Source organism: Callospermophilus lateralis, unplaced genomic scaffold, assembly GCF_048772815.1.
Source record: "Callospermophilus lateralis isolate mCalLat2 unplaced genomic scaffold, mCalLat2.hap1 Scaffold_256, whole genome shotgun sequence".
NCBI lineage: Eukaryota > Metazoa > Chordata > Mammalia > Rodentia > Sciuridae > Callospermophilus > Callospermophilus lateralis.
Window position 1 is genome coordinate 1506559 of NW_027513360.1, and position 5749 is coordinate 1512307.

Below are 5749 nucleotides of genomic sequence, written 5' to 3' on the forward strand. Positions count from 1 at the left end.
CTTCTTGAGAAACTGTCTCTGAGTTCGGGCACTTGAAATATATGTTGTTGTCAGGAGCTTTAGCTTCATTTGTAGTGAGACCATCAAAGATGGGTCTGCATCTATGTGACCTGGAGAACATGGTTTCTTTTTTTTTAATGAACATAAGGGAGCAGTGCTGAATTCTCTCTTTGTAGGTAAACTGTGGCCACTCGGGTCTAAGTGTCTCCCCATGTGGACTGTGAAGCCATTTGGTCATCCTCCACTTTTTGTGGTGTTTCTTGCTGCTGCACTGGGAGTATGGTATTTACTTAACGAAATACAATGAGTTCAACTGGGACAAAATGCTAGAGTGAGTTCTGTCATGTGTGGTGGGTCAGGTTCTCCAGGAGAATGCACCAACAAGTCTTCTATCCAACATAGCTTGTCCCCTTGACCATAGCAACCTGTTTCTTAAAATTGACGTTAAACCTCTCCATATAATGAGATGCCTTTACATATAAGGGTCTGCTGGCTACACTATTTCAGTCACAAGCCATTTGGAAGCCAATGGAAGATCAACATGACCCCACCACAGATATTTTATCACACATCTGCACACCACTGCTCTAGGCCCACTACTCAGCAGGCTCCAACTTACTGGGATCTCTGTTCTACACCATTTTCATAAAACCAAGTCAATTAAGCCACTGTCTGGTACACTCATGATCAGAAACAGGACATCCAAAGATTCTCCAGTGCCACCTGGTCATAGGAATTTCAAATATATCATGGTATTTATCTGGGATTAGGAAGATAGACAGTAGGATTAAAAAGAAGGGTGAGTAAAGGATTTGGACATTAAGTTCTGCTTCTCCAATTTGAGGCGTATTGTCATGCATGGGCGACTCTCATGCCTGGCCTCCAAAAATCCCAACACAATTCATAGCAATACATCTCTAAGGTCATTTCCAAAACTCCGTTTCTAAGGGGAATCACAGCAGAGTTCAAGCCCAGGTGGACCCATTCATCTCTTCCAACCGCCACACAAGTGACCACAATTAAAAACAAAACACTCCCACATGGCCCTCATTTTCTTCCATGTAGACACTCATCATAATCCCTTGCTAGAGGTTTCCATGAGGGACACAGTCCAAGACAGTGTCCAAAATAAGCTCCCTTCCCCCTCATTTGCCTAAAGTCAGGGTGGCCTGGGCACCCTTCCTGTGAACCAGGAGTGATCAAATAGGCCTGCCATTAATGCTGCTCTGCTTCTCGAATTTGAGGCCTACTGACTGTGGGGTTTAGATACTTTATGTGAATTGGAGTCATGAGAAAACCCAAGAATCTCTGGGCTTCCCTCTGCAGGGCTTTGAAGAACCCATTTGAGTGAGTCTAGGAGTTGGACCAAAAGTTCTTTAGCAATAAGGTTTTGGTGAGAGAGTGAATGTAAATGTCAGCACATTTGAAGGGTCATTCCCAATGATGAACTGGAGAAAAGGTATTTGAAAGCAGATATCAATGGAGACATTAGGAAATTAGGCAAAGTACAAAGTGAGTGGTAGGATAAGACATTATTAACAGGGTTGAGTTTGAATATATAATCTTCGGAAGAAACAGATATGTAGTCACCAATAGGAATAATATTTGAGAGCATTAGGGAACCAGGACATGGATGTTGTTAGTAATACATGCACACATTCAATTTAGGCTTTGGTACAGTCATAAGTGTGACCCTTGCATTTTGTGTCAGGAATATTACTGTGATGAAATGTATAAGTATATCAGGTGACTAGAGTATTTTTTCCACAATTTCTGAAAGCAATATTTTAAAGACTTATAAATTAGTATTGGGGATACAAATACATAGGCCCTGGGTCTATGAATATAGAGATGATGTCTTAATAGTCCATACTGTGAATAAATAATATAACAGGTTCCACTTTTAATATTGGATTGAATTGATATCTGAAAATACATAAGAAATTTTATGTTGATATACAATCATTCATTCCAAACAGTTATACATCTAATGGTAATAATAGAGTTATGGTTTATCATGATGGGTGTGTGAGTTTGCCCCAAAAGTGATTATGGAAATCGAAAACAATGTGTTCAGAAAGAAGTCTCATGAAAAAACCAGTCAAGAAAGCTGGAGGAATACATGTGTTCTGAAGCAGGAAGTGATTGAAAGTGAAACAAATGCCTATAAATTTGCTAAATTGTGGAAGAAATATATATCGTATGATGTGCATAAAATGAAGAAAACTAATATGCCAGTGTTGAATAAAAATGAACGTCAAAATAGACATCATGGAACATAGGAATCTACTTGCACCGATGTTAAACTGGGTAAGTTACTGTAGAAATATAAGCATTTGTATATACCATTCACTGAATTTAGTTTTCAGTACTAGGAAACAGATATGTAGTTCAGGTGGATGAATATTTCTGAGAATAATCTTGTGAAAAGTTGATTAGAAATCCAAATATATGAACATTAATGAATTTAGGAGTGTATAATAAGACACATATATTTTACATTTTGAAAAATCTGGAGAATATATATATATATATATATATATATATATATATATATATATATATATACACAAAACCCACACAGAGCAATTAAAAAGTAGCAATATATATGCCAATCAAAATTCATCGTGAAATTTATATGATCCACATATCCAAAAATATTTATTTTACTGAACATGGATTTATATATAATGTTGTTCAACTAGGAAGCTCCCCCATAGGTTGAATTTTCTGTTCCACAATTTGTATCTGTCAAGTTGGCCACCTCACAAGTATGTACGTGTGATGCCAGGTAGGATTCAATATGTGCATATACAAATACATGTGCTTAATAGGCTACAGAGAAAGGGAGACAGGAATTCACATATTTGTTAACTTTAAAAACACACGGAGAACTACTTCAATTAAAAATTGACTAGATTTATAACTCCAAACCTATATATTGCAAAAGGCAAGCCCAACTATACACCACCCCTCCTCTGAACTGCTTGTATTTCTATTCTGTTTGAGTTATTTTTCTCCATCACATTAGGATTAGTAGTCAGAGTCTAGCAAGCTATGGGTTAGTGTCAGGGAATCAGTATTTCGAATGGAAAATTGGAAAATGAACACAATGTGTATGCAAATATGTGCTACACAAAAATCTTCCCATTCTCTTCCAGAAAAATTTATTGTAATTAACTCCGCCCCAAGTAATACAGAATTAGAGAAGAAGAGTTAGAAAATCTGTGAATACATATCTGGAATGGAATATGCTCAGGAGTTCACAACCTTGGAGGTGTTAGAGGAGTTTCCCAAAGTAAGGGACACGGTAAACATTTCTCAAATGTGGAGCTCTGGTGCCCTAAAGACTTCTTGGGAAACTGCCTATGTGGTTGGACACTTGAAATATATATTGTTTTCAGGAGCTTTTGATTTCTTTCTAGTGAGACCATCAAAGCTGGGTCTGCATCTATGTGACCTGGAGGACATGGATTCTTATTTTCCAATGTACATGAGGTAGCAGTGCTGAATTCTCTCTTTGTAGGTAAACTGTGGCCATTGTGGGCTAAGTGTCTCCCTGGGTGACTGTGAAGCCATTTGGTCATCCTCCAATTTTCATGGTGTTTCTTGCTGCTGCACTGGGACTTTGGTATTTGCTTCACGATATACAAGGAGTTCAAATGGGACACAGTGGTGGAGGAAGTTCTGTCTTGTGCGGTGGGTCAGGGTTCTCAGGAGAATGCACCAAGCAGGCTTCTATCCCTCATAGCTTGCCCCCTTGTCCATAGAAACCTGGTTCTGAACATTGCCCTGAAACCTCTCCATATAACAATATGCCATTTCATTGAACATTCTGCTGGCTGCACCATGTCAGTCACAAGCAATTTGGAAGCTAATGGCAGATTGACATGGCCTCACAAAGATGTTTTATCATACACCTTCCCACCTCTGCTCTAGGCCCACCACTCAGTAGGCTCCAACTTACTGGTATCTCTGTTCTACACCATTTTTATGAATCCCAGTCAATCAAGGTACTGCCTGATAGATTCATGAATGATGTAGGACATCCAAATGTTCCCAGTGCGACCAGGTCATGGGAAATTCAAAAATTTCATGGTATTTATCTAGGCATTTTTCAAGATGAAGTTGGAGGCACTGTGGGTTTTAATTCATTCGGGAACCATTAAATGGTGAGGATGCTCATTTCAATGAACGCTATCGAGAACTCTCACAGGCAAGACTTTCCAAAGAGTGGCCAAAAGGTCACATGAAGCCAGGCTCATTGAGGTCTACAATGTGAGGTCCATGTTTGTTTTGATTCTCAACTATGGCTGACATGCCTTTAAGAATAAAATCATGTGATATCCTGGCTGAGATTCCCAGTGCTCTGTGGAAAGGTACCCTGGGCCTATATCTCAGTTTCCATGGGCGACTCTCATGCGTGTCCTCCTAAAATCCCAACACAAGTCATGGCAATACTTCTCTGAGGTCAGTTTCAGAACTCACTCTCTAAGGGGAATCACGCCACTGTTCAAGCCCAGGTGGACCCAGTCACCTCTTCCAACCGCCACACAAATGAAAACAATTGAAACCAAAAAAAATCCCACATGGCCCTCATTTTATTTCATATAGACACTGAACATAACCTCTTGCTAGAGGTTTCCATGAGGAGCACAGTACAAGACAGTATCCAAAATAAGCTCCCTTGCCCCTCGTTTGCCTAAAGTTTGAGTGGTCTGGACACCCTTCCTGTGAAACAGGAGTGATCCAATAGGCCTGCATTTAATACTGCTCCACTTCTCCAATTTGAGGCCTACTGACTGTGGGATTTAGATTATTTATGTGTATTGGAGTCATGATAAAACCCAAGCACCAATGGGCTAGCCTCTGCAGGGCTTTAAAGAACTCATTAGACCCAAAGGATCCTTATTCTCACTTGATGGAGGTCAGGAAACTTACCGAGAAAGACAAGAGAATTCACCCACAATGACTGCTCTTTTGGCCATTTTGGTGTTGGATGCATACATGGGATCTTTCTTTACATCCATCAGGTGCTGACAATCTAAGCCACAGCCTCACACTGGGCCAAGAGCCTGATTCAGACACATCCCTTTCCAAAGCAATTAAGCAAAGAGACACAGGTGATGCCCATTCATTTCCATTTGAAAACGGTTTTCTTCAGGCTTCACAAACGGGTGAAAGTCCTTCCTGACTCAGGGGAAAAGAACAATTGTTAAGCAAAAGGCCCAACCACGGTTTCTCCACTGAGATGTTAGTAGTCACACTGATATCTGAGTTTTCTGAGATGCTCGCCATTCCCTTCAGCTATCCAGTATATGGCCATGTTACAGAGCTTGGTGGTGGTACATATCTTGGACACAAAACCATGAGCCTATTCTGGAGAGTGGCCAGAATTCAGGAAGAAAACTGGAACTTAGGAAGATAGCAGGTGTTACCCATTGATTATGCAAGCCCTGGTCCATTCATTAATTGGGCAGGATGAATGCTCGGAAGCTTTCTAATAGACAGGACACATCCATTGATGCATTCTTTTTTTCTAATGTCTACAACCACGGACACAGTGAGGTACACAGACATAGAAACACACGCCCTGTGAAACGACTTAGTAGAAACATTTCACTCCAAACCACAAAACCGTCTTTCCTACCTATTCTCAGAACATGAGACAAAACCACAAACCCACACCAACACCCAAAAAGGCACCTGCTTTCCTCAAGTAGGTCTGTGACTATCCAGAGTGTCCTCT